General features: G+C 34.4%; 1 long non-coding RNA gene across 2 annotated transcripts in view; it reads left to right on the forward strand.

The window, feature by feature from the left end:
- The window catches only part of LOC139077270 (uncharacterized), a 271,627-nt gene that overhangs the window by 193,544 nt on the left and 52,510 nt on the right, over positions 1-25,573 (forward strand). Inside the window, exon 4 of one of the 2 annotated variants that reach the window (XR_011529632.1) lies at positions 2,654-4,991. The exons of the other annotated variant lie outside the window; for it this stretch is intronic. This is a non-coding gene — a long non-coding RNA (uncharacterized lncRNA). Of the gene's footprint in view, positions 1-2,653; positions 4,992-25,573 lie in introns of those variants that run through there. 2 annotated transcript variants of the gene reach the window in all.

Below are 25,573 nucleotides of genomic sequence, written 5' to 3' on the forward strand. Positions count from 1 at the left end.
ACTAACAAGTAAATTAGAAACAGCAAGAAATACATCATACATAACTGACCATTACAAAGAGAAAAGGTCTGAAGTAAGCACAGTGAAGGCTCATGAAAAATATAGAGACTAAAGCAACAGAGAAAAGCTGATAGAAATGGAAGACAGGTAAGAATAATCTTGTATATATAGATATTGGGCATCCATAAATATAAAAACTAAGCAAATTAGGAAAAAAAGCATTCAAAGGTATTAAGAGAAAATTTCTCTTGAACTGAAAAGAAAAAAACCCCTAAATTTGCAAATAAAAGAGCACACTATAAATCAAGACACATCTTGGTGTATTAGACTACAAGAAAAAATACAGAATTATTCAGGAATCTTGAGAGGAAAGAATGAGTAGACTCCAAGACAGGAGAAAAGAGTAAACTCAGCAATATTCAGTGATGGGAGTCAGATATTTGTCAACAAAGTTCTGGATGAAAGAAATTGTGACAAAGAAAATTAAGCTCCACAATGTCGTAATTAAAACCTAAAGGCAACAGGCAGATATTCAAAATGTTAAAGGAGCTCATAGATTACAACCGCTCAACCCCTTCCTAATGTGCTCATTGTAAGTTTAAAAAAAGAAACCACCCTGATGATGAGCAAATTAAACAAATTGTGAATTTAAAGAACTGAAGAAGACAGATATGATTTAGAGGCTGTGTGTATGGAATTATCTTAAATATAGAGTTAACACTAACTGATTTGTAGTTTATTGTTATAAAATGGGATGTAAACAGAAGAAACTTTGACAATATAAAGCAGATAATTAAGAAAATCAAGAGGAGGAAGGGGGACGCTGGAGAGAGCAGTGCAAGTGTTGATGTTTTCATCTTTACAGCAGGGAGTCAGTCTGCACTGTATGCAGCAAAAACATGATTGCAAACAAGATTGACATTGGTTTCTTACAATTTTTCATAGATTACTTTCTTAATCTTAAAATGATCTTTTAGAAAATGATAAATCTATGTGTCATATAGAATAATAAAGCAGAATTTCAGCTTTCCTTTAGTTTTTCCTCAAGTTACTTTTCTTCTATAACTAAATTCAAGTAGAGTTAAATGTAATGCTATATAATATTTTGAATAGTACAACAATGCATTGATATCTTCTCAATCAATGCATTGATTCTTTTCGTTTTCTCAGGTATAATTTACATACAGTAAAATTCACCTTTTTAGGTAAACATTCTGTGGGTTTTGACAAATGCCATGTAGCAACCGCCATAATCAAGAAATATGTAAAATAGTTATATCTTTATAAAAATTTTTCTTGAACCTCTTTGTAATCAATTCTCACTCTCATCCCGTCCCCCTCCCCCAGCAAATCCCACTGGTCAATCACTTATATGTTTTTTGTCTCTATAGTTTTGCCTTTTCCCGGATATCATATAAATAGAACCATATTGTTCATTTGAGTCTGACTTCTTTTATTTAGCACAATGCTTTCGAGATTTATCCAACTTGTTGTGTGTGCATATTCCTTTTTATTGCTGAATATTATTCTATTGTATGGGTATGCCACCATTTGAGGGTTGTTTGGGTTGTTTCCATTTTTTATGACTATGAACAGTCACACACAGGTTTTGTGTGACATTTGTTCCATTTCTCTTGAATAAATACCTAAAAATTGTTTTTCTGGGTCATATACTAGGTGTATATTTTTAACTTTATGAGAAACTGCTGGACTGTTTCCCAAAGAGGTTGTACCATTTTGTATCACAATGAGCAACATATGAGAATTCTAGTTGTTCTGCATCCTTGTCAACACTTTGTATTGTCTGTTTCTTTAAGTCATTTCAACAGATGTTTAGCTCTTTATCATCTTTTTATTTGTTTGTTTAAATATTTTTATACATAGAAAGATGCCTAAAATGCCATTTTGTTTTGGTTAATGATGATTATTTGATGGTGGTGGCGTCCAGGGAGGTTTGGAAATTTATAGCTTTATCTTTTTTTCTGATGTGCTTAAATTCTTCATAATGAGTATACATTATTTATTAAAAACAAAACAAGTTTGAGAAAATTTGAATACTATTTTAATAGGTATATAACACTACACATGATGAATACACTAAAAAACACTTAACCATCTCCTTATTTTGGAATATTTAGATTGTTTCCAGGTTTTTACTAAAACAAGTAAAACAGTGTTTATTTTTGTCTATATATCTTTCCTTCAAATTTATATTTTCACACTATCATCTCAGCTATATAATTACTAAATTAGAGAAAATGAGTAACTATACTTTTGATACATATTCCCAAGTTGCTTAGCAAAATATTATACAAGCATACTTTGTTTTATTGTCCTTTGCAGATATTGCATTTTTTACCAATTGAAAGTTTGTGGCAATGTCACCTCAACTAAGTCTATCAGTGCCATTTTTCCAACAGCATTTGCTCAGTTCGTGTCTCTGTTTCACATTTTGGTAATTCTCACAATATTTCAAACTTCATTATTATTATATTTGATATGGTGATCTGTGATCAGTGATCTTTGATGTTACTATTGTAATTGTTTTGGGGCACCACAAACATTACCCATATAAGATGATCTTGATAAACGCTGTGTGTGTTCTGACTGCTCCACTGACTGGCTGTTCCCCTGTTTCTCTCCTTCTCTTCAGGCCTCCCTATTCTGAGCAGAGCAATATTAAAATTAGGCCTATTAATAATCCTGCAATGGCTTCTAAGTATTTAAGTGAAGGGAAGAGTCACACAGCTTTCACTTTAAATCAAAAGCTAGAAATGATTAAGCTTAGTGAGGAAGGTGTGTTGAAAGCTGAGATAAGCTGAAAGCTAGATCTGTTACACCAAACAATTAGCCTAGTTGTGAATGCAAAGGACAAGTTCCTGAAGGAAATTAAAAGTCTTACTCCGGTGAACACACAAACGATAAGAAAGTGAAACAACCTTATTGCTGATATGGAGAAAGTTTTAGAGGTCTGGATAGAAGGTCAAACCAGCTACAACATTCCGTTAAGCCAAAGCCTAATCCAGAGCAAGGCCCTAAATCTCTTCAATTCTATGAAGGTTGAGAGAGGTGAGTTGGAAGCTAGCAGAGGTTGGTTCATGAGGTTTAAGGAAAGAAGCCATCTCCATAACATAAAAGTGCAAATGTAGAAATGCAGGAAGTTATCCAGATATCCCAAGTTATCTAGCTAAGATCATTAATGAAGGTGACTGCACTAAACAACAGATTTTCAATGTAGACAAAACAGCCTTACATTGGAAGAAGATGCCATCTAGGACTTTCATAGCTGGAGAGGAGAAGTCAATGCCTGGCTTCAAAGCTTCAAAAGACAGGCTGAGTCTCTTGTTAGGGGTTAACACAGCTGGTGTCTTTAAGCTGAAGCCAATGCCCATTTGTCATTCTGAAAATCCTGAGGCCCTTAAGAGTTATGCTAAATTTACTCTACTTGTGTTTTGTAAACCGAACAACAAAGCCTGGATGACAACATGATTTACTGAATATCTTAAGCCCACTATTGAGAAGTACTGCTCAGTAAAAAAGATTTCTTTCAAAATATTACTACTGGTTGACTATGCACCTAGTTACTCAAGAGCTCTGATGGAGATGTACAATAAGATTAATGTTTTCATGCCTGCTAACACAACATCCATTCTGCAGCCCATGGATCAAGGAGCAATTTTGACTTTCAAGTCTAATTATTTAAGAAATATATTTTGAAAGGCTATAGCTGCCATACATAGTGATTCCTCTGATGGATCTGGGCAAAGTAAAATGAAAACTTCTAGAAAGGATTCACCATTCTAGACGCCATTAAGGACATTTGTAATGCTTGTGAAGAGGTTAAAATATCAGCATTAACAGGAGTTTGGAATAAGTTGACTCATAGATAACTTTAAGGGGCTCAAGACTTCAGTGGAGGAAGTAACTGCAGATGTGGTGGAAATAGCAAGAGGACTAAAATTAGAAAGTGGAGCCTGAAGATGTGACTGAATTGCTACAATCTCATGATAAAACTGTACCAGATGAGGAGTCACTTCTTATGGATGAGCAAAGAAAGTGGTTTTTCCAGATGAAAACTACTCCTAATGAAGATGCTATAAAGATTGTTGAAACGACAACAAAAGATTTAGAATTTTACATATACTTAGTTGACAAAGCAGCAGCAGCAGAGTTTGAGAGGATTGACTTCAATTTTGAAAGAAGCTCTACAGTAGGTAAAACACTATCAAACAGCATCGCATGCTACAGAGAAAGTGTTAGTGAAAGGAAGAGTCAGTCTATGCAGCAAACTTCATTGTTCTTACTTTAAGAAATTGCCACAGCCACCCCAGCCTTCAACAAGCACCACCCTGATCAGTCAGCAGCCACGAACATCAAGGCAAGACCCTCCACCAGGAAAAAGATTATGATTTCCTGAAGGTGCAGATGATGGATAGCATTTTTTAGCAATAAGGTATTTTTTAATTAAGGTATGTACATTATTTTTCTAGACATAATGCCATTGCACACTTAATAGACTACAGTATAGTGTAAATATAGCTTTTATATGCACTGGGAAACCAAAAAGATCATGTGATTTGCTTTATTTCGATATCTGCTTTATTTTGTTTGTCTGGAGCCAAACTTGCAATATCTCTGAGGTATGTCTGTACCAATTTATATTCCAAACACTTATATTTGAGAGTGCCTGTCTCCTCACATCCTTATTTATAGTGAATATTCTCATTTTAAAAATCGCTGTTGGGCCCAGCCCAGTGGTGCAGCAATTAAGTTCACAAGTTCTGCTTGGGCGGCCAGGGGTTCGCTGCTATAGATCCTGGATGCAGACCTACACACTGCTTGTCAAGCCGTGCTGTGGCAGGCGTCCCACGTATAAAGTAGAGGAAGGTGGGCACGGATATTAGCACAGGGCCAGTCTTCCTCAGCAGAAAGGAGGATTGGCAGCAGATGTTAGCTCAGGGCTAATCTTCCTCAAAAAAAAAAAAAAAAAATCACTGTTAATTTGCTGAGTTGTAGATATCAACAGTATGGATTTTAGTCAGATGATCTTTTGAGTAAATATTTTTCCCAGAGTGAAGTCTAACACTTCAATCTATTCGTTCTGTTTTAAAATTTTGTAAATTTATATGAAGTCAAATGTACTAATCTTTTCTTTGTGATGCATTTCAGCTTAAAAACCTATTGTACACTTAGAGATTTGATATTCACTACACTCTTACATTATTTTTTTTGTTCATTATTTTATCATTAACTCATTAATCTCTAGGGAATTGACACAATATAAAGTAAAACTAAAAAGAAAATCTTTCCCAAAATAGCTAACCAATAATTCTGCTCTTGTCCATTGTATTGCGGTATCATCGTTAACATATGTTAAATCCTTTAAGTGTAGTCAGAGTTGTTTTGGGGCAATTATGACATATGTAAGCATATTTAAGTTTTATTAAGCTGTATTTGTCAGGCACTTTGATAAGCACTTTACATGCATTATTTAATTTAATGTTTATAATAGTACCAAGAAGCAAACATTAATGTTATCCTTGTTTTGCAGAGGGGGAAACTGAGACTTAGTGAGGTTTGAATAACTCACACAAGTAATATATTTAGTAAATAGTGGAGCCAAGATTCAAACCTAGGGTTAAAAAATTTTTTTCGTCATTAATGCTTTATTTTTTAGAACAGTTTTAGGTTTACAGAAAAGTTGTGAAGTTAGTACACAGAGTTTCCTTATATCCTGAGCATAGTTTCCGCTATTATTAAGAGTTTATGTTACTATGGCACGTTTGTTACAATTAGTGAACCAATGTTGATACATTATTATTAATTAAAGTCCAGCACAACCACTGGAGCTTACAACTAGAATACACAGCTATGTACTGGGGGACTTTGGGGAGAAGAAGAAGAAAAAAAGGTAAAGTCCATGTCTTACTCATATTTTCTTACTTCTTAACGCCCCTTTTTTGTTCCAGGATCCCATCCAAGATACCATATTACATGTAGATGTCATTTTACCTAAGACTTTCTCAACTGTGATGGTTTTTCAGACTTTCCCTGCTTTTGATGATCTTAACATTTTGATCAGTACTGGTCAGGTATATTGTAGGAGCATCTCATTTGGGATTTGTATGATGTTTTTCTCATGATTAGTCCAGAGTTATGAGATTTTGGGAAGATCTCAGAGATAAAGTCCCATTTCATCACATCATATCCAGAGTATATACTAATAACATGATTTAGGACTGTTGATGTTGACCTTGATCACCTTGTTGAAGTAGTGGTTATCAGACTTCTCCACTATAAAGTTACTCCCTCCCCCTTTTTGATACATACCCTTTGGAAAGAAGTCACCATTCTCAGCCCATACTTAAGGATTGAGGAATTATGCTGTCCTTCATTTAGGATTGAGTGCCTACATAATGTATTTGGAATTATTCTACATGGGAGATTTATCTCTTCTTCCCATTTATTTATTCATTCATTCATTCATTTATATCAATATAGAGTGGTGGATGCTTATTTTACATGTTGCGTTATAAGTCAATACCATCTTATTGATTTTATTGTTCAAATTACTCCAGCTTCACTATCAAGAGCTCTTTCAGTTGATGCCTGTTGCTCTTGGACATACCCCATCAATATGTATGTGTTGAGGTTTTTGGTTGTTTGTTTGTTTTTACACTTTCCTACTCTCTGGTACTACAGGATGTTCTAGGCTTTTCTTGTATATTTCCTGTCAACGTCCTATATTCAGTGATTTCTCCAAGGTGCCCTGGTTCTTTTTATTGGAGAATGGTCTTAGAAACTAAGACGTGGGTGCTAGATGTGCTTGTTGCTACTGGGATGTCATTTCTTTTAGACCCTCTCAAATAAAAGAGCAAAACTATATATGTGTGTATACTAACCTATGAATATACCTATATCTATAAATATTTCTATATGCAATTATTTATATGTGTATTAAATTAAATATTTATTTTTTACTAATTTCTTGAACTCTAATTCATTACCACATGCAGGAAGTTTCACTGTTTCAAATTTGTCAAGAATTTTATCATGAATGAATGTTGCATTTTTGTCAACTGCTTTTTCTGAATCAAATGATGTGATCATACAATTTTTCTTCTTTAGTCTGTGAAAGTGTAGGATTACATGATTTTTTTTTTTTAATGTTGAATTGGCCTTAGATACTTGGAATAAATCCCACTTGGTCATGGGGTATAATTCTTCTTACACATTGTTAGATTTTTATAAGTATGTTCATAAGATAGGGTCTATAAATTCCCTTTCTTATAGTATCTTCATCTAGTTTTAGTATTAGAGTAACACTGGCTTAATATAATAAGTTAGGAAGTGCTCTCTCTGCTTTTATATTTTGGAAGAGATTGTAGATAGTGGTATCATTCCTTCTGTAAATGTTTGGTAGAATCCCCAGCGAACCCATCTGGGCCTGATGCTTTCTGTTTTGGAAGGTTATTAATTATTGATTCAATTTCTTTAATAGATATAGGCCTATTTAGATGATAATTGTGTGAGTTTTGGTAGTTTGTGTCTTTCAAGGAATTGGTCCATTTCACCTAAGACATCAAATTTGTGAGCATTGAATGGCCCATGATATTTACTTATTATCCTTTTATAGCTCATTGGATTAGTAGTGATGACTACTCTTTCATTTCTAATATTAGTAATTTGTGCCTTTTCTTCTTATCTTCATTCATCCACAGGTTGGATATTTTCCCCCTGGCTTCCTTCAAGATTTTCTCTCTCTCTTTGTTTTTTTGCAGTTTGAATGTGATATGCCTAGGAGTATATTTTTCAGTACCTATCATGCTTGGTATTTTCTGAGCTTCCCAGATCTGTGGTGTGATTATCTGTCATTAATTTTGGAAAATTCTCAGTCTTTATCAGTTCAGATATTTCCTCTGTCTGTTACATTCTCTCTTCTAATCCTTCTATTATTTCAATTATATGTATGATGCACTATTTGTATTCGTTTCACAGTCTTGGATAGTCTAGTCTTTTCTTCATCATTTTTTCTTTGCATTTCAGTTTGCTTTCCTTCTACTGACATATCTTCAAGCTTACTGATTCTTTCATTGGCCATATCTAGTCTCTTGATAAGCCCACCAAAAGAATTCTTCATTTCTGTTACAGTACTTTTGATTTCTATCATCCTTTTGATTGTTTCTTAGAATTTTATATCTCTGTTTACATTATCTATCTGTACTTGAATGTTATCTACTTTTCCCCTTAGAGCCATGAATATATTACTAATTATTTTAAATTTCCTATTTAGTAATTTTATATTCTGTATCGTGTCTGAGTCTGGGTTTGAGGCTTGTTCTGTCTCTTTAAACTAGTTTTTCTAGCCTTTTAACATGCTTTGTAAGTTTTTGTTAAAATCCTGACATGATGTACAGAGTAACGAGAATGGTAAACATAAAGGTAAGTTGTCCTTTAGCGTGAGATTTTGTGATAATTTGCTTAGGAGCTGGGCTGTATTTAATGTTTGTTGCAGCTATACTTGCCAGAAGCTTCAGTTTCCTCTCATATTTCTGTTGCTGTTCTCTCTGGTGTCTTTGGTTTTCCCTAAGGATTCCTTCTTAAGTAGGGCCTGTGTCTTGCAGCTGTATTAGTTGTAAATTACTGCTATTTTACGGGAGCCCTGTTGATGTGGTAAGATGTGGTGGTGGGGAAATGCCCTACAATCTTATGTCTAAATCTCAGTCTTTCTGTGGGCTTGGGTTCTTGGATCATGACCTTCAGAAGTATTTATTATCATTTTTTTCTTCCTGTATGTAAGACAGGAAGGCAAGACAGGACCATAGTGGGCTAATTGACCTTCTGCCAGGTAGATAAGGCTCTGTTTCCCTTGGAGAACAGTGTTTCTTATGGATAACATTCTGGGTGTGTTTTAAAACTGTTACTTTTCACCACACCTGCCCAAGACACAAGGGGATATTTCTTGGATCTTCAACTCTTGAGAACTTAGGGGGATTCCTGGAGGTAAAAGTGTGGTAGCCCCTCTAAGACTGGGTCCCCAGGAGTTTCTGACTCCCAAACTAATCTACACTCAGCCTGCAGCAATTCATTAAAATTACCATTTAAGGGTCCTACCAGTTTATAGCTCTGGCAGCTTCTGCTCTGGGTAAACTTACCTTAGCAGTGATACTCTGTTATTCACCAGTCTTTGTAGATTTTGTGGTGGTAGTTTACCCTGTGGCCTTGATTCTGTGGTGGGCCTAAGAAAAGTCAAGGATATTTTGTTTAGATAGCTCTTTATTTATTGTGATGATGGGAGTCATTAATTCCAAGCTTTTTACATGATGGAGCTGAAAGTAGATTTCTCTAAACCTAAAACTTCCTTAGAAACCAACACCTGTGTTCTTAACCACCATTCTATACTGTTTCTATTCCCTTTATTGGTCTTTTAAATTCTATTGATTAAATTGTTATAGCTTTAAAATGTATACCAATACCTAATATCCTCTCTTTATGTCTTCTCTATTCATGTTTTTTTCTAATCTATTCAAAACTTTATTTTTCAAGGAGGCCTTCAATCATTTTGTCAAAGCCCCAGAATTAAATGTACTTAATTTTTATTTGGAACAAAATTTAAATCTGTAAATGTAATACAGAAAAATTGATATCTTTATAATATTCATGCTTCCCTTACAAGAACACATGACTCGTTGATTAACTTTTCCTAATATCTTTCACAAATTTTATAGTTTTTTAATGATTTTTATGTGCTGTCATGTTAAATTTATTAATTGTATCACATTTTCAAATACTGTGTTCTTTTGTTAAATTTTCAGGTACTTAGGTTGATAAAGCTTGAGAATAGTATGTTAAATTCCTCCCTTAAAGTTTTAAAATCCTCCAATTTGGATTTTACATTTGTAGCTATATTTTTAAACTTCCTTATAGGTTTTTCATAAAACCAATTAGTTCTTGTTTTAAAAATTTGACCTATGTTTCAGCTTACTGGGATTTTTTTTTGACGAATTTTTGTTCCTAGAGACTTTTTTCCCCTATCATATTAAAAACATGAACTGATATGTTACAGAATAATTTTCCACTCATTGTATGAGGTACACGTTTCCACAAATTTTCAGAATACTACTCCCTTTCTCTGACGATGAATTTTCTCCTTGGTCTTTTAAAAAAATTTTGACTCATATATTTGTTCATTTAGCAAACATGTGCTGAGATTAAATTATGTTTCAGTCTCTGAAATATGTGCTCAAGATACAAAGTCCACTGAGACTTTGGCCCAGCAGCCAGGAAGCAGAGAGTATTATAGTGAAGACAGAGAATTAAAGGAATAATTACGATGTGATAAATGCTGTGATTGAGGTACACTGCAAATTAGCTGTTCAATCTCGATTACATGATCTTTCTAAACTTCCACTTCCGTGTGTGTTAAAATAAGGATAAGAACAACACCTGTCTCTTAGGATTATTGTTCAGAGCAAATGAGGTCAAGCATTTAAAATACCTATCAGGTTGCCTGGTCCAGAGCAGTTGTTTAAACATTGTTAGCTATTATTTTTGCCATGAACAGCTCACCAAGAGTCCCTTATCTAAAATTCTTACCATCAGTCATTTTCTGCCCCAATGCCCTGTATTATTTCTTCAAAGCACTTATTACTATGTGACATTCTCTTATTTGTTTACTGATTTATTGATATTTCTTCCCATTAGAATTTAAGTTCAAGCAGGCAGGGACTCTGTTTTTATTGTAACTGCTTTCTTTTGCCCAGGGTCTGGAAAAATAGTGTTTAGTCAATGATAAATAAATAATTAAAATATTTCTCTAATAACCTTATTTTCTCAATTCATCCTAATATGGAAACTACACACTCATATGGAAACTACCGAACTGTACCAAAAAAAAAATCTCATCTTTGAGCATTTGAGAAGAAATACTTTGAGATTTTCAGTGAATTTTCTTCCTAGGTTTTCCTATGCATACATCAATTAGGTCATATTGTATTTACAATGCTGTGTCTTTCTTTTTCTCAATTAACATTCCAATGTACACATTTTCCTTCTATTTAAATACTCATTTTCATAGATTTATAGTATTATATTATATGCTTATTTACTAAAACCTTAATTATTCCATTAGTATTACACATTTTTCCAATAACTCACAAGTATAAGAACAGCATAAGTATAATTATAGTCATTTATTCAATAGGTACTAATTAATTTAATCATTTATTAAATAAATATTAATTATGCTGGAAATATGTGGAAGAACAAGAAAACACTGTCCTTGCTCTCATGGAGCTTACATTCTAGTGGAGAAGACACACAATGTATAACCAATTTCTCAGTTTTTTTCTACCAAAATTATAAGTTTTACAAAGGAGATGTATTAGGTTCTAACAGTCCCTATCAAATCTGGATAGGTGAAATATCAAAGAAAATGTGAGGAAATGACATTTAAAGTGATATTTGAATGTTGATTAGAAATTGGCCAGGTGAAGAGCAGGAAAGCACTGAAAGGAGTGGAAGGAAGAGAATATTTGAACCTGAGGGAAAAAAGAATGAAAGCCATGATGTGAGAATGAGCACTGGATAAGGAAGGACAAACAACAGTAGAACATGGAGAACAAAGGAGAGTGAGGGTGTTACCTGTGTACCAGTGTCAAGTTGATGTATTCTACATACCTACACAACACCCAGAACAGAAGTAGCAGATTGAGGTACTGAGAAATAAGTAATAAAGTATAGACTATAGATTCAACAAATGTGGAGCTCACATTCTGAGTTGTTTTCTAGTAGTGACCATGACTCATTACCTGGCCCTTGGGTGACCAATGGTAGAGCATGTATGTGTAAACCTGATTCCCATGACAGGCAGAGCTGCTCATGGTCATAGAACCAACCCATTATATATTAATCCTTGGGCTTATCCTTAGGGATCCCAAGCTCTAACCAACTGAGCAAACCTACCTTAGTGATACAGATAGATAAATAGATGATTTTCCTTGAGGGAAGTTCTTACTCAAAATGATATCATCTTCTTGGCTATTTATTTTTAGTGGATTTCAAAGAAAAGTCATAAATAGCCTCAAAGTTTTTCTTAAAGCTCTCAGAAAGATGGAGTGTGAATTGCCTCCTCCAAAAAACTGAGGGTGCTAGTGAGTGAAAATTGAACTTTATAGTGCAACATCCTAATGAACATTTATCACTTAAAAGTTAAAATCAACAGGAAAAATACTAAATATACTAGGAGGAAAGAGTCATGTAGCACTTGTATTTGATTCTTAATCATTGACAAACAAGAGTCCTCATAAAAACTGACCTAAAAAGAAACATTAATTAGATGCATCTTTCTATCTATTCCTTATGGGAATTATCTGCGTCAAAGTCATATGAAAAAAATAGCATACTCCAATTGTTCCATGAATCTTATGCTTTATTACACAATAGAAATCTGCAAGTAAGTTATAACACAAATTAGAATATTCCTTTCATTATATGAGTTATCTGGAAGAATTTGCTAAAGAAACTATTAATACACCCATCAAGCATTTTTCAGAAATCTTGTATATGGAAAACATTACATAGACACTGATAGAAATACAGAGATGAATAAGTCATAGTCTTTGTTTTCAAGGAACGTACAACATCTGCTATAGAATGGTAGTTGTAGAAAAATGGTGGCAGCTTTTGGTTTAATAGAATACAAGTTGAGCATAAGGCAAAATAAAAATAACCCACTTTGAGGGTTTATGTGTGGCACTAGAACCAGTTCTACTCAAAGTTATCATATCACATAATTTAAACAAGAGGCAAACCTCTGTACCCAAGAATACATGGCTTTTCATATCATTATGGTAACCCTTTCCACCTGACATGAAAGTCCCCCAACAGTCTCTCATAAGTGAAACAATAAGAAACCCATGCTATAACATTTCTATAAAGAGCATTTGGTTGAAAAGATGACATGTAAGCTGTCTTTCATTCAAAGGTTCCTGACGTTTCTATCGTTAGCATTGCCTAATTTATCCAATTAGTTAGTTCTGCAAGCCCGTCTGGACCATTATTTTTGCCTCAAGCCAAGAAGTAGAACTTTAAAGGTGCTGTGATGAATGCTTGCAAAAGGGTATACCCAGTCTCTGAAAGCACTTGAGAAGTTTTTTTTTAACAATCTGACGGAGATACACGAAATGAAGCTTTTCTTTGACTTTCTTATTCAATTTTATACCTGTACTTAAAAGACAGTATGTAATACCAACACTATGAGATGTCATTATCCCTATTACAGAACAGGTGATATTGAGACCCAGATAGACATATACATATATTTGTAGAGATCGATGTGCATGTGCGTATTTCTAGTAATACATATCTGTATACTCTACATCTCTATTCTTGGGACACAAATATTTTACCATGTTGTGAAATTTGTTACAAACTCCCAGACACAAATATTTTTGATCAAAACAGTTGTATGATGACAGATGGTCTATTCACTATGATACATCTAATAATCTGAGACTTGCATTGGTCCAGTAGATATTTAATTTTATGTGTGTTAGAGATAACATTTCATCACTGTGGTCTCCCCATGGACTTGGAACAGATTGAGACTGAAACAATAGCACCTTATACCCCAGAAGTCCATAATCAGATAGCCAGGACTCCAGAGATGTGGCTAGGGCAGCAGAATTCCACTTAATGGCACTCAGAGAAGTTATCATCATGGATTCTATGTTTATGCTGAGGTACTGACCTCAACAGCAGGGAGGCAGCTTAAGAATATCTGCCTTTTGGAAAATTGTATAAAGGCCTTTTACCAGAAGGTTTGGAGACAGCTAGAGCAGCAGCAAGCAAGATGGTTAAATTTCTGAACTTAATTTGAATTATTATTATAGTAAAATAAAATTTACCAAATGAACATTTAATGATATTGGGGCAAGAGAAGGAAACAAAGCTTTCATCAGTAGAATCTGGGACAGCTGCAGGCCTTCACAAGATTGTCTCCTGTGAATTGTAAGGCTTTTGTAACATGTGACCTTGTACTATTTATAAAAAAGAGTATTCCTCTAAAAGCCAAGATCTAAGGCATAAAACACAATTGATGTTTCATAGAGTTTTGAGAGACTATAATGAACCTCTGAAGTTAGAAAATGATATCAATTCTGACCTTTAAGCCCTGAAATGGAACCTGGCCATGGATGAGATGGAAATTTTCCAAAAAATTAATCTCAGCCTTCACTTCAATGTAAATATTATTCATTAATTCTGGGAATTTGTCTTTGGATTGCAATTTTTTTTCCTCCCCTTATTTACTGCGTGCTAGTTGTCTCTGAGGTGGGCCATGATGACATATTAAAAGAAAAAAATAATAGCACCTATTTAATCAGTACCTGTTATTTATTTGCTTGGCTCTGTGCAAGCAGCATCTCATTATTCTCACAACACCACTATGAGCCTGGCGTTAAGCTGATTGGGCGAGGAAGCTGAGACATAGAGATGTGAGTAATTTGTGAAGCTGGGATGTGATCTCTAGTTCTCTGATTCTAAGGCTCATGTTTAGTCACTGTACTGTACTAATTCAAAATTTGGAGAAGATCTGTCACCCAAAGACTTACTTTTAATTGCCCTTTTAAAAAGAACTAAAATGTCTGAAAACTTTAGTTTCATGGCTGCTCTCCAAGTTAACTTAAAGAGCAGCAGGTCATGCAGCAGTTCAGACGCACTCCTTCCCTAGGCAGAGTGGAGAATAAAGAAGAAATACACACCTGGGCTTCAAAATGTTTGTGGACTAATAGGAGAAGACATTATTGACAATTACTAGAGTTGCATAACAAAAAGAATAGTAGCTAACGCTTAAGGAGCACTTTTTAAGTGGCACACACTCTCCTGAACACTCCATGTGTTAACTCTTATGAGCTCTTGGTAATATTATGATCTCTTTTCCTGGTGAGGTCTTAATCTAATAGTAATATAAGACAGTTTCTAAAGGTGGAATAAGAATGTGCCCAGCAGGCTCTCCCAGAGTCTAGGATCTCAACATACTATTGTCTTAGAATAATGATTTGACCCAACTTTCTATCCAAAGGGATTGGTTCTAGCTTCCCTAAAAAGTAAAGAATACTATCAATATGTGGCTGCTTTGAATCTGATTGAGAGGAAAGCAAATAGTTCAGATAGGGGCCCATTCTCTTATTTCCTTAAAACATCAGAGCAAGATGAGACCAAAAATCAGAGCAGGGTGTGACATTACCAGAGGTGTGGGGAAAAAGTTGTTTGGGAGGACTTTTACCACCTCCTGACCAGGATACGCCCGAGTGATTCAATATGTATTCCTTTGAGTCTGAAATTTGACATAACAGGTTTTTTCACCTATTCTATCACTTGTCCTAATTCCCTTTTTGAAAATAGATACTGCTGCTTTGCTTTCATTTTAATGGTTTGATATGGTTATACATTTACATTGTTCAAATATCAAAAATGATTTTAAAATACAGAAATATTTACAGTGAAATGTCTTGCTCTTATCTCTGATCTCTATTTACCAGTTCTTAGCCCACATCCTCTGACTCCAAGGAAACACTGCCTGCTATGTATCCTTCCAGAGTTTATTAATGCATATGCAAGCAAATATGAATATATATTATTTCTCTCTGTTTTTAGACAAAGATTAGCATACTATATATATTGTTCTGCACCCTTCTTTTTTTTGAGTAATAATTTACTTGGAGGTCTTTCCATATTAGCATATGATTTCTCTCTCTCTTTTTTAGTATCTCTGCTTAGTGTCCCATTGTTTAGACAATCATAGTTTATCATTAGATAACTATGTAGGTCCCTAGTAAACTCTTCACGGACATTTTGATTGCTTCCAATGTTTTGCTGTTACAAATCCTGATACAGTGGATAACCTTGAGTATATTTCATTGAACACTTCTGCAGTATATCTGTAGAATTAATTCCCTATTGGAAATGGGTCAAAAGTTATATAAGTTTATAATTTTGATAGGTATTATCAAATTGCCCTTTTTAGCAATTGTACTATTTCAGGGCTTCCAAAGGTTTTTTACTTCATAACACTTATAATAAATAAAACCATTAACGCATGGGATAAACTGGAAAGGATTTGGAGCCCTATAAAAGATGACTGCCCAAAGAGAACAAAGCTAGAAGTTCTAACTAACTATGAGCCATCCAGCTGCCAGAGACCTGAGATCAGTATCTCCCAGCATGATGGCTGGAAAGCTTTGAGGCTATATTTGTTTCAATCAACAAATTATGAGAATGACTATTTCTCTTCAGCTTCACCAATGAAGAGTTTAAACTTTGGAATTTGAGTTAATCGGATAGGTTAAAAATAGTATATCTATGCAGTTTCACTTTATTATTAGTGAGGTTGATCATTTTTCATGTGTTTAAGAGTTTTTATAAGCTATTTATGTGTAAACTATCTTCCATCTATTTCTTATTTTTCACTATTTAACTTTTTCTTTTATTATTGACTTGAAGACAATATTCATATATTAAGAAAACATTGCCCTCTGTTTATGATATGAATTGCAAATCTTTTCTCCCAATTTATATGTGTCTCTTGATTTACACCATGAGTAATGCTTGCTTTATTTTGTTTGCATTTACTTGCAGAAGCTTCCTTTCTGTTTTCTTCTGTTGTCTTTTACATAAAATTTGGATTTTGAGCTGTTGCTTAAAAAAGACTTCCCTGCTTCAGGTTTACAAATGAATTCTCCCATTTTTTTTTTCTTCTGTTTTAAAGACTTTACTTCTTAATGTTAAAAAAATTTCCATTTGGAATTGTTCCTGATGTTAGGTGTAAAATATGGCTTCAACTTTTTTTCCCCAGATGGGTTATACTAGCACTATTTATCAAATAGTCTATCTTTGCCTTCACATTTGAGAAGTGTTTTAATTTTTTCTTCACATGGGCTTGTCCATTTTTATTAGGTTTATTTCTAGAGATATAGTTTTGCATGTTTTTGCTGTTTTAAATATTTTTCCCATTAGATATTCTGCTTGCTTTTTGTTCATAATAAATTTTTTGCTTTCTATTTATTAATGTTTATATCCTATGACTTCCCTAAATTCTTTCACTCTTTGTATTGTTTTATTCTCTTGGATTTTCAAATGTGCCATCATATATCCACACAGTCATAGTTTATAATGTTTATGCTCATTTTCCTTTATCTTGTCTAATTGTATTGACTGCTATTGCCAGTACCTTGTGCGATAATAGAGGTGATAACATTCTTGTCTTGATCTTGGTTTTAGTATGATTGCCTCTAGTATATTGACATTTACTGTGATGCTGACTTCTGGATTAAGATGAATACATGCTTACTGTGTTTAAAAGGTGTCCATTCATCCTTATTTAATTGAATGTGTTTGTGGAGAGTGGCTATTATATTTTGTCAAATGGCTTTTTAGCATATATGGAAATGATCATAATTTTTATTCAACATTATAAACTATATATTAACATATTTCCTAATAATGAATCATCCTTATACTTCTAGAATAAATTCTTCTGTCAAAATAATTATTCTTTTTATGTGCTTTTGGATTGCATTTGCTAACATTTTCTTTAGAATGTTTCCATCTTTATTTGTAACAGATTAATCTATAGCTTTATTTATGTATGCAACATCTTTATCAGGTTTTATTATCAATTTTATAACCTCTTTCCAAAAAGAATTTGAAGGTTTTCTTTTGTCTATTATTCTCTAGAACAGTTTAAATAACCTTGGTGTTATTTGCTTTTAAATTCCCCTATGAAAATGTCTAAACCTGCTGCTTTGCTGGGAATAACATTTTGATAATTTTATCTATTGCTTCTATTAAAATAGTTCTGTTTAGATTTTGCATATTTCTTGATGTGATTTTGTGTAAATCATATTTCCCTAAAAGAAAAAACTACTTCAACCAAGTTTTTCAATTTAATTTTCTTCTGAATCTTTAATCTCTTTAGTTCCTGTGTGGTTAATTTCCCCTTTACTGTTTAGTTGTGTTTCATTGTTTTTGGTTTTGGTTTTTTTTGGTGAGGAAGATTGGCCCTGAGCTAACATCTGTACCAATCTTCCTCTCTTTTTTTATATGTGACTTGCTGCCCCAGCGTGGCTTGACGAGTGATGTGTGTCCATACCCGGGAGCCAAACCTGTAAACCCAGGCTACTGAGGCAGAGCGCATCGAACTTAACCACTACAACACTGGGCTGGCCTCCATTTTTTTTTTTTTTATTGTAGTTTTTCTCTTTTATTCCTGATTAAATTAGCTAATGATTTGCTACTTTTTAAAGAACCAGATTTTGTATTTATATATTAGATCTACCATTTTTCTAACTCACTAGAATTAGTAAATACAGGCCATAAGGTCTCTGTCATAATTAATCAACTCTGCCATTATAATACCAAAGCAGCCATAGACAATATATAGATGAATGAGTAGGTCTGTGTTCAAGTAAAACATTTTTATGGGTATTAAATTGTTAATTTTGTACATTTTCTCACATCATGAACTATTATCTTTCACTTTCCAACTATTAAATAAAACGAAAACACCCTTCTTGTATTGTAGGCCATGCAAAAACAGGCATTGGATAGATTTGGCCCATAAACATGGTTGTCTGGTCCCTACTTTATCTGATACGTCTTTAGCTATAGATTTCTTTACACAATATCTATTAGTTCCCTAATATGAACGATAATAACAATTTTCTTGTATTTTCTTCCTGTGCCCTTCCTTCCTGCACTTTATTTTCCTTATCAATTTTTCTTCCTCATTGTTTTCCTTTATACTATTAAATAAGCCTACACTTACATTATGTGAGTTAGAAACATTTATTGACAAACTCTGACTCTGAACTATCCAGAAATGTATCCTCTTTCTTTCACCTCTCCAAATTTTTTGGTATATAATATCTACATTGTCAGAGGATGCAATAATTTTTTTTCCCACATTCTACACAAATTGACTTTTTCCTCAATTCTATGGGTAAATAAATTCAATGCTGACCACCAGTTTTGTAGCCATTTATTTCCCATTTGTCTCTTAGTTGACTGAAGGCTATCCTCTGGTAGTTTCTGAAAAAAAGAGCTTAGGTTTTATATATTTAAAACTTTATATTTGAAGGTAGGTTTATGTGGGTATAAAATACGAGTTTCTTCCTTTGTTTTATTGAATAACCTTTATATATTGCTCTACTGACTTCTGACTTTGCATGTTGCTGTAGAGAAATAGGCAGACAGCCTGATTGCTTTATCTTATTCTTATAAGTAGCTTAATCTTTTTGCTTGACCACTCAAGCCAGCCTTTTGTTTAAATCTTGAAGGTCCAATAATGTTATTAGCATAGTTATGTTGTTGCTCCTTCTGTTTCAGTGTTCCCCAGCACATTGTCCTCCTAGTGTAGAAATTCAAGACATTTTAATTTTGGAGAAGGTTTCTTGATTTATTTCTTTAAAGATAAGTTACTTTCTGGGGTTGGCTCCCTCGCCTAGTGGTTAAGTTTAGTGCACTCCACTTCAGTGGCCCGGGTTCAGTTCCCAGATGTGGGTCTGCACCACCCATCAGCAGCCGTGTTGCGGCAGCGACCCACATACAAAATAGAGGAAGATGGGCAATAGATTTTAGCTCTGGGCTAACCTTCTTCAACAACAACAACAACAAAAGATAACTTACTTTCCATTTTGTTTGTTTCTTTCTTCAGGGATTCCAATTATATGTATGTTGGATTTTTATTTTTGCTTGTTTTCTGTATCATTTTATCTTTAACCTTTTTAAGTTGATTTTCTTTGTTATTTCTAATTCATACTGCTTACTTTTCTCATTTCTGTCATCTATTTCCTTTATTATGTTTTCCACCATGTGGATCTTGGATAGAGCTCCTTGCATTTTCATCCTTATTTACATGCTAATTTTGTTTTTTCTTCTACTTTTTCCTGATTTCTACCAGTTCTACTTTCATCTCTTCCTATTGTAACTCCCACTCTTCTCTGAGTTCTAATATTACTGACTAGTGGTCTAAATTTCTAAAGGACAGTGCTTAAATTTTTACTTACTGAAATATTTTGAGGTCGAATATTTAGTCTCTATGTCACCATTTTTCTTGAGAGTGTTCTTTTTGGAGTGAGTTTTGATGCTGTTTCTCACTTATATGTTTTTGTGTAAGAATTTTGCATAGTTGCTGGGCTGGTTCTTTTCATATTACTTATCACTAAATGAGTGGGATTTTCTTGGATTAGTATTTCCAGAGATTTGGTGGGAGAAAGGGGAAGCTGCAGCCAGAGTAACCTTTGAGTTTTCACTACGTAAAGGATTTTTATTTGCTGCCACAAGGATAGATAGCTCTATACAACTATGGCTCATCTGTGTGAATGTTTTGTAGCCCTAAAACATGTGATTCTCCAGGTCACACACAGTGAAGGGTAAGGTTCTATCAATAGCTTGTTGACTTCAGTTCCAGCAGAAATTTGTTTTTTGCAAAAAAGACTATACATTTTAAATTCAAGGTGAGCCCCTCATCTCTAAGAACTATAATTTTTATATTATCCGCTGAGTTCTGCTGCTGTTGGGCCCCCTCTCACTCTTGGTGTTTCTTATTTTTCACTGCCTCCCAAAAGAATTCTCCCAATATTTTACAATTTCAAAATTCCTTGCTTTTTTAAAAAAAATTATATGTGTCTTCCTGGTTTGATAAAATTAAAGTTCCTAGAGGTTTTTGTTGTTGTTCTTCTGTTACTATTGTATGATTTCCATGAGGGAAAGAGGAACTATGATGATTTTCTCAGCCACGTTCATATGGGAATTCTATAATACTGTGCTTTGAAAGAGTTAAGCAAGAAAGGTGGCATCTATAACTACCTTTCAACAGATAGAGTGTAAACTCTAAGAAGTAAGCACAGTACTGTGATAAGACCATGAAAATTTGCAATCTTCAAGAATAATCTTGGAGCAAACATATATACATCTAAAGAATCAGCATAACTGCTGGAGGCTGTAAGAACCATAGGAATTCAGATAAAGAGAAAAGTGTTGACAGGAGCAGCGACTGAAGGGGCTAAATGGGAACAAAGATTAGAATGAATCATTGGAAGCTTGAGCAAAGTCGATTTGTCTACTTCCCTATAATTTTTGGTCTAAGGACTTTGGAAAATTGTTTCTCACTTACCATTCTGTGTTTCTGGTGCTTTCCATCTACCTCAGGATAGCTCAAACTGTGAGGAAAATGGAGAGAGACAGAACTAGTTGAGGGAGAGGAAGAAGCTTTTACAATAAAAACATATTTTCTCTCTATAGTCTCCAGCGTCTATGCTGGTTCCCCAGAACCAAACCAGGCCCCCAGAGGCATTCTGGGCCAAAGGTTCTTGGCACAGAGAAGATTTCCAAAAGACAGAGGTGCCTTTGAGCCATATCCTGGAACCTGACACCGAGCCAAAATAGCTTGGAGAGTCAGATGAGTGAGCAGCTTCAGAACATTTTGTGTCACATATTTGTTGCTGGCCTCTTTGCTTTATACTCTTTTAAAACTTATATTTTCCTCTGAAATATTTTAGTCTGTTTTTATTAGTCATTTCAAGCAGGATCATATAAAGACTTAGGGAAGGCTGGACCCTCATTCCTCTCCATGGCCTCCAGTTCAACACTCTGCCTTTCCTCTCTCTACGACTGTTTACTTATTAGCTTGGTTTTGGCAGCCAGTAAATTTATTTTACATTTTACTGAAGTGTGAGGGGAAATACTGATAGAAAAACTAAACAAAATCCCTCGCAAAATGGTATCACCAAATGAGTAAAGTACCTGAGTCAAACATCCGGGTGCCCAGAACTCAAAGGCTGATTTTTCTTCCCTATAAGGCACCCTTAGAATCTCTTCCTGCTCTGGCTGGTGATAAGATCATCTGAAAATTAATCACTCTTGGAGAGAGAGCTGTATTGACTGTCAACTTACACTGCAAGTCTGAGTCCTTGCCTCCCCAAGTTGCTTTCTGTATTACCATAAGCTTTTCAGAACAGGGTGCACAAACTCCTTTGTTGTTGCTTTAAAGAAATGAGAATGCTAGATCTTCTATCCAGGTAAAGTGTAAATGTTTTCTGCTACTGCCTCATCTATTGGCAATTATTGTAAAATAACATTAAATAATTTCTCCCTTATATGTAATCATGTATCTCACCAAAAAATATATTTTTAAAAGGAAAATTACAATGGCCACATGTAAAACTAAAGATATATAAAAGCACTTTGGAAAACATAAGTTTACATGATTTTTCACAGCAATTCTGTGAGAATAGATAGTTAGCAGATGTGTATGTGGGGGGTATACGTATATATGAGCATATATATATATATAGTATATATATTAATTTATAAACAAACTGTGCCTTCCATTGAATATGTCAATGGCTGAATGATAAACATCCTCATAATCTTTTTGGAGTAACGTGGAAATTTAACATAAATCAAGAATATAACTTGTAAGAGGAAATGTAATAGCCTAAAAATGTTATTTTTCAAAAGATATGAGAAGGAGTTAGATATTATTTGTTAAACGGAGAAGGAAGAGCAAGAATGTGGAGATACTTGTGAAAATAAAAGTACAGACAAACTGAGAGACTCTACATGTAAGGAAACCTCATAAGCCTTGACAAGGTGCTTGTACAAAGTAGATGCAAGCTGTATTTCCAGCTTTCTATATCCCTTAGTGAAACTTGGGGTCTTCATGCAAATTTTAATGTGTTTTTCCCACAATAAAAATATCATGGGTTGTAGATAATCCATGCAATCTATCCTGGCCCTTCCACATTTAGGGGTGGCCCAGATGTCAACTGAGATGTACGTAACACTGCGGAAATTCATCTCCCTGAGAAAAGCAATAGTATTAGTCAGAATAGCTAGATAATTGTAAGGTAACAAACACGCCTAAAATATTAGTGACTTATAAAACAAAAGTTTATTTCTTCCTTATACTACATGCTTATTGTGAGTTGACTGTGAGATCCATTTTACATCTCTTCACTCTAGGTGCCAGGCTGGGAGCCCTGTCAGGACCTGGAGTATAATGTCATGACCTGGCAGGGTGAAGGGAGCCTGTAGAATTTCTGTCTCCTAGCACTTCTACTCAACTTCCATTGGCCAAAGCAAATTAAAGAAACATCAGCTTCATGGGAATGAGAAAATACAATCCCACCATATGACTGGGATGAAGAGAGCTAGATTTTCATTGAACAGCCCTAATGACTCCCAGAAATGAAAACATTTGATACTTCCGCTGTATTCCCGTTCTATGTTGCTGATAGAAATAAGTTAATGGAATGGATTTATTATATTTTTGTTATTTCGTTTGACCTCCCAATAAAAAAAGGAAAACCTCGTAGGATATATCTTATATGTAGGTGGTAACAAAAGTACTTTCCTATAAGAAGATAGGGAAAAATATTCTGAAAGGGTTTGGAGTAGTGAGAGAATTTTGCCAAGATCCTTCTCCCCTATCTTCTTTGTAGAACAAAAGCCTTAATCTTTGAGGGAAAAAGACAAAAAACACTGTTGTTTATTGTAAACAGGAGAAGGGCATGGAAAAATAGCCTCTACCCCTGGAGAAGGAGCCAGGATACATAGCGGCTCAGAACTTCATGATGGGAAGGAGAAGACTATTGATAAAACCACAAACACGAGACCTAGGCACTTAGTGATGGACTAAGACAAGAGCTTAGTTGAACAATAGGAAAACCCCAAGCTCCCATGCCAGGCTAATCAGTTCCTGGTAAGAAGTGACCTGTAAGAGATAACGCCTCTTTGAGGCACCACACAAAGGAAAGATCAAAAGTTGAGAGTTTAGAAGACACTGGAAAAAAGAAAAAGCTTCTGACAATACTAGAAAAATATGTAGTGCACTGAGGATAACCATAGTAACAATAAATCTCAAACTCAGCTCAGTTCCTCGTTAGATTGACTCCAACCCCCACAATAAAGTCCCAGCAGAAAGACAGGCATGCCCGTTTCTAGGCATAAATGCTATATACCTCAGTCATTATTGTAGTACACAAGATGTCTTGTCTTCAAAAAAATTACAAAGCATTAGAAAAGAAAAAGAACATTCCCAAGAAACAAAGCAATCCTTAAACACAAACTCAGATATTACACACAATTATGATTAATATGTAAAGGTTCTAATTGAAAGGAGAGAGAACAATCAGTATCAACTGAGTGATTTCAGCAGAAAGATCAAACTATAAGAAAGTATCAAATGTAAGTGTTAGTGTTAGAAATGAAAAACACAGTAACTGAGATAAAGAACACCTCTGACAGGTTCATTAGTAGATTGGACCAGGCCAAGGTACATTAGTCTGCTAGGGCTGACATAACAAAGTACAACAGACTGGGTGGCTTAAACAGAAGAAATGTTTTTCTCAAAATCCGGCAGTCTAGAAGATTGAGACCAAGGAGTTGGCACGGTTGATTTCCTCTAAAGCTCTCTCATTGGCTTGTAAATGGTCATCTCCTCTCTGTGTCTTCACGTCATCTTCCCTCTGTGTGTGTCTGTACGTCATAATCTCCATTCCTTATAAGGACACTCATATTGTACCAGAACTCAGCTTAATGACTTCATTTTAACTCAATTACTTCTTTAAAGGGGTCAACAAAAGAGATTCTATCTCCAAATACAGTCATGTTCTGAGGTACTGGAGGTTAGGACTTCAACATTTGAATTGGGGGTGGGGGGGCACGCAAGTCAGCCCATAGCACAAGGAAAGATTCAGTGAACTTTAAGATAAGTCTACAGATATTGCACAAACTAAAACTGAAAGACAAAAATGAGGGGAGGGGAAACTCAACAGAAGAGATCATCCAAGAGCTGTGAAGCAATATCAATTGGTCTAAGGTATATGTAATTAGAATCCCAGAAAGAGAATAGACAAAGTAGAGGGAAAAAATTAAAGAATTAAAGGTGAAGACGCTTTTAAAATTAATGACAGACACAGGCATCAGATTCAAGAAGCTTAGGGAACACCAAGCATGAAAAATACCAGATACACACTAACACACATTCACATGTAGACTACATCACATCTAAGTATATCACATTCAAACGGATAAAAACAAAAGGTAAAGAAAATCTTGAAGGAAGTCAGAGAAAAGGACACATTACTTACTCAAGACTGAAGGTAATAATTAAAGCAGACTTTTCATCAGAAGCCTTGCAAACTAGAAAACAGCAGTGCGACATCTTTAAACTTCTGAAAGAAAAAAAAATCCTGTCAATCCAGTTTTCTACTTGGCGAAAATATATTCAAAAATTAAAGAAAAATAAGAAAGTTTTTCAGATTAAGAAAAGTAATATGTAGGAATTTGACAGACCTAGTCAACAAGAAATATTGGATGAAGTTCTTTGGGCAGATGGAATATGACAAGAGAAAGAAACTTAGAAGATCTGCACATAAAAAGAAGAGTGCTAGAAATGGAAGTAACATGACATTTTCTTTTTAATTACTCTAAAAGACAACTGATTAGCTAAAGCAAAGATATTAGTAGTATATGCCTCATTTATAGCATATAGAGAAGCACAACATGT

This window comes from Equus przewalskii, chromosome 19 (genome assembly GCF_037783145.1).
Source record: "Equus przewalskii isolate Varuska chromosome 19, EquPr2, whole genome shotgun sequence".
NCBI lineage: Eukaryota > Metazoa > Chordata > Mammalia > Perissodactyla > Equidae > Equus > Equus przewalskii.